The sequence below is a fragment of the Sebastes fasciatus genome, chromosome 17 (assembly GCF_043250625.1).
Source record: "Sebastes fasciatus isolate fSebFas1 chromosome 17, fSebFas1.pri, whole genome shotgun sequence".
Taxonomy (NCBI): domain Eukaryota; kingdom Metazoa; phylum Chordata; class Actinopteri; order Perciformes; family Sebastidae; genus Sebastes; species Sebastes fasciatus.
Window position 1 is genome coordinate 19,680,817 of NC_133811.1, and position 13,671 is coordinate 19,694,487.

Below are 13,671 nucleotides of genomic sequence, written 5' to 3' on the forward strand. Positions count from 1 at the left end.
TTATTTAATGTTATTTTTTGTTTGCTAAGAGTGTAATTTGAACACTCCTAAGTACTTGATATTTGTAGAAACAGAAAATGTATAAAAAAAAATAAAAAAATCAGTAACACACTTGAGGTCAGAGTGCAGGGTCAGTAAGGAGTGACGCTACTGCAGGAGGTATTATTGAGCCTGTGATCTAACAGCTGTCTGTATAGAGACAAGGGGGGTGACAGGAAACCGTGAGACAGTGGTTTTTATGCAAGCCTGAACATTTATGCAAACCTAAAGCTTAAATTTGAGCTCTCACTGGGTTAATTTTTGTGACTATGTAAACATAGTTTATGATTATGTTGGTATCAGAATTTCTATTTTCACCAGTTCCACATTTTGTCTGACTGTTAAAATATACAAATAAAGTTGGTCAATGTAGATTTATATAATGATGGTGCTGTTGTCCTTATCAAACCCCCACACTAACTGATCCTCATTATTTTTTTTAATTAAGGCTCTTTGCTTGGATTTACTGAGTGAGTTTACATCTTAAGGCGCCTAAAATGTCAAATAAAAAGACTGCAAATCCACTTTTTGGTTGGAACCACCACACGTAGACGTGTGCGACCTGTGATGAGGCATCGTCACACAAACACATTGCTTGGTCAAAAGCCATAAAGGCCCAAACAAGGCTGTTTGTGGTTTATGTTTAGCCGTCACACTTTACTTAAAATTAAAAGAGAATACATGAGGATCATTCGCAATTTTTGATCTAGCAGTTTGTATCTTCAGGCCATGCTTTCGTTAAAGGATATAAATATTGTACTCATCACTTAGTACTTTATGAAAAACAACAAGAAGAGAAATACACACAATCATTTTTGTTAATAAATGCTGCGTCAGCATGATCATATCCCTTCTCACAATTAAAACTGCAGTTCATGAGAGCAGAGCCCAGGATTGACTAACTAAATTAACTAGTAAATACTGATCTTTTGAAGGACTATCTTCCAGTAATGTGCACCATATAAAGGAAATTAATTACAAAGGACTTGAAAGTCTCATCCCATTGGATGAATTTAAGACATTTTAGACATCTGTGCGATTGTTTCTGTATTTCTTCTGCAGTTTTCAGGTCAGGTGAGATTTTGATAATAAAATGTGGCCTCATCCTTGTTGCAGTTAACAGTTTCTACCAGCAGATGGTGGGCAATGTCAAGAAATAAAGGAGCTAAAGAGAGGAACTGCTTTGTTACAAATTCCACCCCTCTTGTTTTTTTTTTTGCTGGCTATATGACTCCTTAATGTGGCGTTATAATGTATTTTTTCTAATCTTTTTAACAACTAACCCGTTAAAAGGTTTGTACTATAAGCTGCCCCTGTACACAGCTTGACATAGTACAAAGACAAAGCTTCAAATTATGGATGAGGCCTTTTCCCCCCCATCATCAGACAGCTATTTGCCTGCAGGCATGACTGAGACATTATCACATGGTAAATCTCTAACTTGGCCAAAATGAATGAACAAGCAACATTTGGCTTTTTAAGCTTTTGGCGTCACAGAAAAGCATCTGAACTGTAATATGTATTGTTGCTGTCAACATCTGTGCAGCTGACCATATCTGGTTGCTTAAACCCAGAGGAGGAAATAACTTCTGAATAAAGGTTGTACTTGCAGCAACTGTTGTCTGGTGCATCGACGAGGCATGAGTACTTGTGCGACTGAGCGTATGTGTGTCTGTATGTCCTTGTCACAATGTGTTTGTCAGTGGGCCGTGTTATATCTTGGTGCAGTGACAGCATCAGTTAGCTGCCTGAGAGACATCAGAGATCATGTTCGCAGCAGCGCCACCAGCAAGAGGGCTCAGAGTCGGTGCCGGCCACGGGGTCTGAGAGTAGATACTGTCAGGCGGCTGGGAGCAGCAGAAATGCACTGGCATATGTTGTCTGACAGGAAACGCCTGGCTGTTGTCGAGCAGAGAGGAGAGACGAACTGGTGGCCGATTGGAGTGACAGCTGTCAGGACAGACTCTCTCTGTCTGTGTGTGTGTGTGTGTGTTGTTGTACTGCTGCTGTCCTTATGAGAATCAGTCTGAGCGCTAGACCTCGCAAGTGAAGACAGTATTGTAAAGTGACTTTATTTTGGGAGGTGGTCTTTACTTTTTTAACAGGGTGGTTTAAGGTTAGGTTAATTCGGGTTTTGGAGATAAATCAGAATTAGGTGAGGCTAAATGTCAAAGTAAAAGTAAAAAGGTAGTTTGAGGCTTGTATTGGATTTTAAATTAGACTTGAAGATAGTGAAGTCAAGCCCTTGGTAATATTACTGGGAGTTTTTTTTTGAGGGGGGTTCATCATTACAGATGAGTTTGCACGCGTGTATAAAACATTGTTTTTTTTTAAAGCAGATTCTAATATCTTTAGACTAAATTCAACTGTTTTTTAGGCAAAAAATATTCAAATTAGATTAAAATTAAATTAATGTAGTATTCTCCAACAGAGTTACACATTAGGGCTGCAACTAACGATTATTTTCATTGTCAATTAATCTGTCGATTATTTTCTCGATTAATCGATTAGTTGTTGAAAATGGTGAAAAAAGTGTCGATCAGTGTTTCCCAAAGCCGAGGATGACGTCCTCAAATGTCTTGTTTTATCCATAACTCAAAGATATTAAGTTTACTGTCATAGAGGAGTGAAGAAACCAGAAAATGTTCACATTTAAGAAGCTGAAAGCAGAGAATTTTTATTATGTTTTTGTTTTTTTAATTACTCAAACCGATTAATCGATTATCAAAATAGTTGGCGATTAATTTAATAGTTAACAACTAATCGATTAATAGTTGCTATTACACATCACACCATAATGTAGGCAGGCGATAGAAATACATTTGAAATCAACAAATTGTGATGTTTATAAATAATTTGGCATGTGGCTTGTCAAAATGGTCGTGGGTGGGTGGGTGGGGTTCTGCGGAGGAGAATTTGGACTTAAAACCTCAGCATTTCTAAAATTCTGGCAACAGATCCGCTTCAGGATGAGAAGAGTTAAAATTAGTTTGTTAAAGACTTGTATTAGTTTATACGTAGTGGTGACAATTCAGATTAAGAGGGAATTAATGTAATCAATGTAAGCATAGACCTGGGGTTCACGTCACAAGATGATTGTAGAAACTAAGAAAAACTAAATTCTTCAAGTCAAATAATTTTTGTTTTTATAGCCCAAAATCACAAATTTCTCTAAAAGAGCTTAACCATCTTTACAGCACACGACATCCATATGCTTGGACCCTCATTTCAGGTAAGGTAAAAACTCTAAATAACATAAACCCTTTGACAGGAAACGTCGTACACAATATTGTTTATATTTCTTAGTTTATCTTCCTGTGAAATGCTGTATAGTTTTACCTCCTCAGGCATATGAAATGTATTAAAACAAACAATCTAAGAAGGTAAAAAACACCCTCAACTCTCTCCGTCATGAGGGGTCGTCGGTAGACATCACTTTTTAATAAGCTGATATGGACCTTCTGCGTCAAATGACAGACCTACTGTACCTGACTGCTTTACAACATTACTTTTCTTCCATCAAATACCAGCCATACATTTTTTTCCCCCTAAATTAGGTATATTTAAAGGTCTGTATTTGTTTTCTTTAGTTATGCATGTAGTTATATTTCCACATAAAAGTGAATTTGAATTTGTTTCAGGTCCTTAACGTGTACTGCAGCCTCAGTTTTCGACACTGAGGCCCCACTGTGACAGTAATGACTAGACAGCAGGCTGAAATATACTGAGCGCCGCCTCAGACAGGTGGACACTGGTGATAAGGAGATTTCCCAGCAGTCACAGCAGGTGACTGGAAATGTTGTTCTGTATACCTCAATTGTTAGAGGTATACAGACATGGCATTAAAATTGCCAGGGCCAAAGATGTGATTCCTACCTGCACTAGTGTGCTCTATAGTACTATAGGATGCTTTGAATACAAGCAACCACTAAATTTAATATTTTATTATCTATTTACTGCAAGAAATATTCGGAAAATATCAAGTTCAGAATAATTATAAGCTTAAGAAGAGGTGGTTTTCTCTCATACATATATTCTCTTCCAGTTAGCTTTGTTTACTCTTTTCCGAACAATTGCAATAAATATTAAAAATGCTTTTAAAGTTTGAATCCTCAAGAGTAAGACCTTAAAGCTGGTGGAAAAAGAAGTTTGTGAGAGCATCATTATGAACCTGCTTTAAACACAGTAAAGATGAAGTGTGACAGTCCAGGTAGAGAGAGAGACACGCAGGAAGAAGAAGGCATATCCATCAGATTAACACACAGTAATGTCTTCCTGGTCTGGCTCCCAGCATCAGTGATTTATCAATGCAAAGCTAATAGCATCAATATGAATCTAACTAAAAATCAATATTTCATTACCTAATTGTTAGTGGGAATGAAGAAGGATGATTGTACGAGACAGCGTTTGAGAGCATCTGGAGTTCACAGAGACATCTGGAGGACAAACTCGAACCGTAACTGCACTCTCAGTTACACCGCACTTTTAAAGAAGAGGGACAAAAATCAATGATCGCGGCTTTAAGATGGTAAAACACTAACAACAAACAGACAAAACCCAATGATTTGTTGCATTTCGCTACTGCGAGGTTAAAACCATGTTACAACCTTACATTTTATCAAATAGATCGCCGCCACAACACCACACACACAATCCATTAAAAATACTGATTGTCCAAAAAGACTCATAGTCCCACACAAAGATGTCAAAGCCAGACAGTCATCCTGGACATCCATCACTTACATGTTAAATAGAGTCGGTTGGCAAAAGTCAATATCATGCAATCTGGTGACAAAGATGCATAAAATAAATTAGAATTGAATCCGCTCAGCTACTTTGAAAGTCATATTGGTAATCACACTCTTACTTCCTGAAACCATCACCAACAATGAATAATGTTTATGTCTTGTAAAAGCTTAAAACACCTAATAATATACTGTTCTTGTGTCTTGGACTAATCATTTGTACAACCGGTAGTACTGTGTGGCTCCACTGCTGGTTTCTACGACTAAATCAGGTATGATGTGCAGCCGGGATACATGGTGAACACTGAAGTACTCAACTTGTTGGATAGAGAACCAACAGCATGTGGCTCCGTGAAAGGATAAAGCTGGCATTATTCTACATTTATCATCATATCTAGTTTCAACAAATCTTTTTCAAACTTCATTACCTTGTCTGTAGCTTTCAGCCTCACACCTCCTAGTAAGGACCTAAATCTTTAAGAACTGGTCATCAATATATAGTTTCAAAAAGGCTAAAGTTTAAAGTTTAGTTTTTAACAAACATTACTTAAAGGAGCAGTGTTTAGATCTGGTAGTATCTAGCGGTGAGGTTGCAGATTGCAACCAACTGAAGCCTCTCCGGTGTGTGATGCGAAAACGTGAATGGCCCTATCTTGAACCAGTTGTTGTAAGAGGAGCGTAGGTCATTTGGAGCAGAGCAAGTGCTTAACCAGAGAGAGAGAGAGAGCGGTGGCGACGAGAGCGAGTAACGTTATCGACTCCGGCCCAAGCAGGAAAAGTTAACAGTGTTTGGTTTGTCCGTTCTGGGCTACTGTAGAAACATGGCGGACTCTGTGGAGAGGGGACCCGCTCCCTATGTAGATACTAAGCTAACGAAAACACCACAATTCTTATTATAAGGTGATTATACACTAAAGAAAATATACTTATTACTGTTATATTCCATTTCTGCCAATAGATCCCCCTAAATGTTACACACTGGTCCTTTAAACAGGAGTAAATGGATCATTTATTTATTTATTTTCAGACGTGGATTAATACATTTTGGGTGCTCTGGTGCATATTTACAGCAGCAGGACAGTGTATGTGTGATTCACTCAAGATAAACTACAGTAGCTGTGTTCATAGCAATGAAAGAACATGTCAGCTTGCGGAACCTGTTGATTAAATTGTGGCTTTGGTTTCCGTGGGATTTGATGACAATAAGAAGAATATTGCCAGACATATATCATTGAAAGTCTAAAAGGTTTAATTGTATCTTTTGTAGCATGAGGCAGTATGAGAACATTTTTCATATACACTGAGATAGTTGTGCTGCAAAAGCACAACAAAATAGCTTCATATTTGGGTCTAAATTTACCATTTTAATGTTTTTCAAACACTATTTTTGGAGTATTTTGCCTTTATTTTATAGTTGACCGTGAAGATACAGTTGGAAAACACGTGGAAGTGAGACGACGAGTGAAACACAACCCAGGGCACGCCTTAGATTTTATGTAGCAGGAGAAACCGTGCAGCAGCACACTAGATACATTATGTACATAATATGTTGTATTGTACATCTTTAGGTGATTTCCTTGAGTGAAACATGTCCCATGTCTGTTGTTTCTGCCCTCAAGCTCTTTTTTAAGGGGGCAATTAAATGAAATGTATATTTTTAACCTGAGGTTACACTGTTACTATTATTATTAAGTTGTAAAACACACTCATGTCTTTGGTCGTATGACTGATAAGTTCTTTCAAATAACAGCCAATTTCCACTCTCTCATCACTCTAGTTATCTACAATGCACTCTATGTATCCCACACATGAAAATATATGAAAGGTAATATGTGTAGAATGTTATTTAAATGAAATGAAAAACATGAATGTTTATATGATTACTGTAGTTAGATGAAGAATCTGAATATATATGTTTTCATTTCACAAGACATCGTATCTAGAGATCCATAACTATCTTTTTTAATAACAACTATGTAGGTTATGTGAGTGATAAGATAACTGTATACAGTATAACTGAAGGGTGTCATTACATGTCATGATGTAAACCTGTCTGAGTCTCAGCGACCTGGAGTGAGTAGGAGAAGGTTTGGAAATTGATTTCATCTTGCTCTTGAACTGTGATGTTGTGTAATTCACCATCTTCCTACACATTGCTTTTTGTGCTTCCTTCAGCAGTTCCTAGAAAAGGTAAGAAAATATACCAGTTGCAATAAGTTCTTGAAGTCAAGGACAAGAGAAAATTGAATGTGCGTGACATTGAGGAAAGCAGAATATAAGTTAAATATAGTTTCGAACACATAAGCCAGAGCTATAAATGAAGAGTCAGAGTTTGTATTTAAACATAATGGAGTTTACTCCTACTTACTCCCCTGAGCTTCTTCTCTGCTCCTAGTATACATGCAAGTTAATAAGCGGTGACTTATTCGTTATGTTGGAAGCTGCATTCTTAGAAATGATGAGGACGTGCTGACATTCATTCTCCTGACTTGGTATCCTGCAGGAATCCCAGAAAATTAAACAGCTGGTCATCGCAATTTGGAGCACTCACATACGGCAAAAAAGAAAATAGATTTTCAGTGATTTGCATCCTTTAAAGTTTCGTTAACCAGTCGATCAAACAGTGCAGGAGTTTGTATGCCTCTTACACTGCTGGAAATATAAGGTTTCTATTTAAACAAGTGTGGATCTGCAGATTTCTTTATATATATTTAGGACAACATTAACAACATGTGAGGCTCTCTAAATGTAAAGTTGGCATACCACACTGCACTGGTTATACATCATTTGGCCGTTAAAAGGAACAAAAGGTGGAGAAACAGCATCTGTAACAAAATAAAGAGTAACCTGACTGTGGGCATGAATATGAGAGAGTCTGTCTGCATTATCCAAGACCTTGAAGGTATCACAGTCATAGAGCTTACTGACGTTGTTAAAAAGACTGAGAGGATATTATCTCCATGGTGCCAAAATAAATCTCTCAGCTAAAGGTATTATTTGTTATGTCAAAGATCTCATCGCACGACGACACTTGTTAATGCTTTTGTAATTTATGAAATGGTTATTTACAGGCTTTGAATCTGTAGCACAGAGTGGAAAGAGGGGGTTTGGTTTAATTGCTGTGGAGCAAAGTACACGACAAGGCCCAGGGACTGGAGAGAAGCCAGATCCCTCCACTGTCGGGCACTAATAACACATCACAGTGACAGAGATGCGCCTCCTCTCTACCTTGCTGTATCGATCTTCCATCTCGCTGTTAATAGTGCTGTTAAACACCAGCTCTTGGCTCTTTACTGTGTCCAAGCCCACTTAACAATAAAACTCCCCCTCCGCTCACCTTTTAAAATGCCTGAGAGGTAGCGAGACAGCCGTGGGCAAAAACTGCTGGCGGTGGTGTTACGGATTCACCTGCCTGCAGGATAATAGATTCGCATTTGTAGTCCCTAAATATGTCTTAATTAGTATTAAGCAAAAAAATTTTACATTTCTTTTTGTTGACTTGCTTGCAGGAGAACCTGCTCCTGTTTAATTTATCTGTGTGATACAACATGGAGGGAAGCAAAACAATTCAGATGATAACATGACAGGATGTTCAGTTGTGTTTTTGACTATTGCAAATAATATGTGAATTATATGACATGAAATTAAATAATAAACAGTTGAGAAATTTAAGAGCTGATCTGTAGATGTAGGAGACAGAGTTGTGCCCTGTTAGAGGAGAGACTATATCAGAGATTTTAGCCATGCGAGCTAGCGGCAAGGCTAGATGGTAGCCTGATGTCGGTTAATCGGTCCACTGCTTTGGTCCAAACTGAAATATTTCAACAACTGTTGGATAGATTGCCATGAAATTTTGTACCAACATTCATGATCCCCATGGAATAAATCCTACTCAACTCCGAAAAAGGCTGGAGTCTAGCTCCTCTCCAGGAGTTTGGTTCCAGAACCAGTGCAATGCGTGGAGGTGAGCCCAACTATATCTAGTTGATAACGCTCCACCTCCCACACCAACTCGGGTTCCTTCCCCGCCAGAGCGGTGATGTTCTACGTCCCTAGAGCCAATCTGCAATGCCAGGGGTCGGCACGCCTAGGTCCCCACCTTTGCCCGGCGACCGGCTCACATTGCACCCGACCCCAATGCCAATCCCTGCGAGTCGTGGGACCAGATTTTTCGGCCCCGTGTGTCAAGGCCCGGCCAGCACATGTTAGCCGGCGTGCTCCTCTCCCAGGTCTGGCTCCAAAGGGGGCCCTGGTTTTCCCCTTTCTGGGCGAGGTGCTATAACTCTTTTCTGGCCGATTCCTATAGGGTCAGTGAATCGCTCTTGGCCCTTCCCCTGGGACCACTTTGCCTTGGGAGACACTACCAGGAGCTATTGCCCCCGACAACACAGCTCCCAGGGTCACTGGGGCACATAAACCCCTCCACCACGTTAAGGTGGCCATTCAATGGAAGTGATCATCTCTGTTGGAAATGTCTTATATGAGCTTATATTCTACCATGCTACATTGACTGTTGCTTGAGAACAACTAGCTAAAAAAGACAGATATTTTGCAAATCAAGCCTTTAAAGAAGAAATGGCACCAATTCTCCTATGGTGAGATTTCTAATCGTTCATACGAGCATCAAGTATTCCTAACGAATGGTAAATGAACATGTTTAGGCAGTAAACAGTGCATTAAGTAATTACCGATGTGGGAAGCGATGGAGGAGTGCGTTTAAGGCAAACAATTGCTGCCAATGTAGAGCAGACGTCCAGGGGGAGTCCAAGTCTTTAGTCAAGGACTTGTGTTTTATTAGTTGAACGATATAAAACATGACAAAATGCCTACTCAAAGAGAATCAAAGATTCTCAACCCTTCCCACGGGAACTTCTATATAGGGCAAGAGCTCCTCGCATCTCTCTCCGTGTCTCTCTCTCTCTCTCCTGGGTGGTGTGTCGGCATCGTCTGAAACGGGCTCTAAAAACCTCCGCTATCGACAAACAACCACCAGGAGTATTTGTAACAACATGGTAACAACATTTTCCTCCATCACTGAAACAAACTCCAGTGTTGCTTGAGAAAATTCAACTGGGAATTTATTTTAATGTGGTCTGTCTATATTTTCTGGTGGTTAATTATTATAAATTTGACATGGTTTAATCTAAATTGTTGCATAACACAGCACAGCATAATTTAAACTATTCTAGCTTAACTTTAATGAACCCAAATCTTAGTTTAAATCCTCTCTTTCTGGTACAACCCAACAAAGTAAAAGGAGAATTCAGGGTAAAGCAATTTGTCACAATTTGCCAACCTTTTGTCACAAATTCACATTGCAGAAAAAACAAACTCCGCATGTGTCTGCCTTGAGCGCGCCGAGATTAGAAAGACAAAAACTGATACATTTTTACAGGGGGCTGTACGTCTGTTTGTGCTTTGAAACTTTTTTGATAGTGTTTGAGCAAAGCTCCTTTTAAGCAGAAAAAAAACAACATTTGAGTAACTAAACAGGAGCGTAAGTGTGATGTTTGTTGTTTTTGATTTCACTGATGCCTCAGGAAGGAATTTCTGGCTTTGGTGGTGAGGCTTTGAAGAGAGCTTTCTTAAAGGTGTGCAATGTTTTTCTTTTTCGAAACAGCATTTGATTTTTATTTATCCTGCTAATGTCACGTATCAGGCGCACACACAAAATGCACACAGGCATACTTAGATCAGAGAAATGTTTAGACAGAATATACAGCATATACCACGGGGTTATAAGATTAGAAATGTTCATACATGAACCGGAAGGAGAGGTCAACAAGATCTTTGCTCGGTCTTTTCCAAACAGCTTTACATTATTTTCATATTCATTTACAGTATATTACTCTCTGTCATACCATTACATCTTAAAAATGGATACCCTGTGCCCTGGTGGCCTAAAGGTGAGGTGGTGATCATGAACCACAACATCCCCAGCTTTGTTGCATGTCATCCTCACAACAATCTCTCTCTGCCCTCATTTCCTTGGCTACAGAATAAAGGCATAAAATGCACAAGGATAAAAAGATACATGATCCTGTGTGTTTCAGCTGAATCTAAAGACTCAGTTTTACTTATCTGAACCGATTCGTTTGAAAAAAAACAAACATTTTAAGACAGACTAGAGCTGTCAATGTTAACGTGATAACGTTTTCACGCAAATTATTTTTAATGCTACTAATTTCTTGAATGCAATAACAAGTCTTACAATTTTTAGGGAAGATACTGGCATCATATGAATTTAGAAAACCTAAAAAATCCATTGGTACCAACCATGTCATACTAGCTTGTCGCGAAGGAGGCTAAATACTGATCCAAACTGGTATGGCCATTTTCAAAGGGGTCCCTTGACCTCTGACCTCAAGATCTGTGAATGAAAATGGGTTCTATGGGTACCCATACATCTCCCCTTTACAGACATGTCTGAGTAAATGTCCCCATATACTCGGATCATCCCCCTGGGTGCTCTCTCAGTGTCATCTAGAACAGCTCTCCCAATTCATTGTCTATGGAGCAGCTCCAGACTTTATATTTGACACCACAGATTTGAGTTTTAGCACTCCAGTTTTTGGATTTGGGAGAGAGTTGTTCATGTTTACTAAGATTTTTGGAGTGTCTTAGACAATAGGAATAACATGGTTGAATTTTAAAAATGGGCGTAGTTCCCCTTTAACTTATCAAAAATGACACAAAACTGTGTATTTGCTGTACATTTCCTGCAAATATGTCCCTTTGACCTAACTATGAAACACTACTGAACTTTCCATTGTCTTGCACAATAAACAGACATTTTTCCCCTGATGTGTGTTATTCATCACTGCGGTGAGTTCTGGCTGTAAAACTCAGGTGCTCCGACTGTACTGTAGTGTGTTCCTGTAGTGTTACCAAATGATTCATAAACTCTGCTGAGTCTGCACTTTGCCTGAATGTGGACATTTTTCTCCTGAAACGTTCACCATAATAGCTCCGTTCTGAATTATAGCGTCGCTGAAGGTGGCAATCATGTTGCCAAATTAGTCATCCTAATTTGACAAAAAAGGAGAAAGGACGGAGAACGACAACACGAGTCTCTCTTTAACAGAAAAGAGCTTCAGCTGTGGCATCCATGCTCTTCACTCTAACTAAAAGAAACCCTGCACATTTCTCTCTCTGTCTCACTAAAACGCACACACACTCTCTCAGTGTAACTGCAGATCAATACAACCGGTTTTAAACTGTATTATATCAATCAATACAGAGCTGTAGCAGCTGTAGATTATCTTTGTTTCTTTACCGATCTGAAATGACTCAAGTGAGAGATGAAAGATAAAGTGAAAGAAAGGCTCAGCTCTTGGATCCCTCAACACTACACAGGACTCGTCATGCCCGTCATTTCAATGTTCCTGAAGGCCGCTTCCTCTGAAAGGCCGGGAGGGAAAGAGGTGAAGAAATACTCACTGATGTCGGGAAGTAAAATAACTCACAATGTAAGATGGAGCCATTCACACATCATCACTATTCTTGTAAACAAACATTTATTTTGATTTACTTGCAATATCGAAGGGTCTAACTACATGTAAAACACAAAACGCTTCCAAGCACTCAAGTAGACAGCTGTTAAGAAAGAGAAAGTTTAAAGCCACAGTGTGTAGGATTTGGTGGCATTTAGTGGTGTGGTTGCACATTGCAACCAACTGAGTACGCCTCCGCTTACTCCTCTCTTTCCAAAACTGCGGTAATGTTGGCCGCCGAGTGCAAAACCATGGTAACGCCGTTTGCCTCACTCAGAGGCCATCCTTACCATAATAACACGCCTTAAGGGAGCAACAGAAGTCAGACAACACCACGGTTTTACACTCTGCGGCTCACGTTATCACAGTTTCACAGGCGTGTCGGAGAACTATAGTGGCCTTCAGGTAACGTAAAAATGCGAAAGGCTCTCTCTAGAGTTTGGTTTGTCTGTTCTGGGCTACTGTAGAAACATGGTGGACTCCGTGAAGAGGACCCGCTCCCTATGTAGATATGAAGGGCTCATTCTAAGCTTACGAAAACACGATTCTCAGTTTCAGGAGATTACACACTAATGAAAACAGTTATAAATATTATATTTCATTCCTGCAAATAGATCCACCTAAATGTTACACACTGTTACTTTAATCAAATTAGATCAGATCAGATCAGATGAAATATGTACTGAATGCTAAATATAGTTTCAGGTTAATAATGATTTACTGACAATTTGTAAGTATACAGTAATAAGTAAAAGTTGAAATTGTCAATGAAACTGTCTTTATCGCTAACTAATAATTAGTATCGCACGAGAGCAGTGATGTATAGAAAACTAATATATCTATCCTCATAATAAAGACATTGATGTTGCTTGTTCACATGATTTTACAGCCCGTGTCCCGTGTTGCACATGAAAACAGCTTTGGACTTGTTTTTCTACAGGTGGTGGAGTTTGAAGTTATTCTAAAATAAACATGTGATAAATATGAAATCTAATAAACTTGTTGTAATTTTCCCACATATTGGATTTGCGTGACAGGAAAACAAGCAAACTTTGTTCATATTCAACTCATAAATCTATTTTGCAGTAAAGTATAAATGTCGTCTGAGTCATGCTGCAGTTAGAGCGAGAGTGATGTTACGGACTGATGCTGAATAGTCAAAGGCTACTATTGTTGTCGACTGTGTCTGTAAAACTATTGCTGTCCTGAATGGCTCATAATACAAAGCATGCTGTATCCACTCCAGCCTCAGTCATCTTCCATGACCCATAAAATGCTTTTATTTATATACTGGTCCGTCAAGCTCAGTGTAGAATAGTTATATCAGGGTGTGTTGTTGCAGTGTTTTCCCAGCAGCAGGAATCTATTACACGCCATGCCTTACTGTAAAAACT

At 39.0% G+C, this 13,671-nt stretch overlaps 1 protein-coding gene across 1 annotated transcript in view; it reads right to left on the reverse strand.

Moving 5' to 3' along the window:
- LOC141754781 (type-4 ice-structuring protein LS-12-like) overlaps window positions 1–13,671 on the reverse strand; it is a 409,136-nt gene that overhangs the window by 173,326 nt on the left and 222,139 nt on the right. The gene's annotated exons all lie outside the window — the stretch shown is intronic.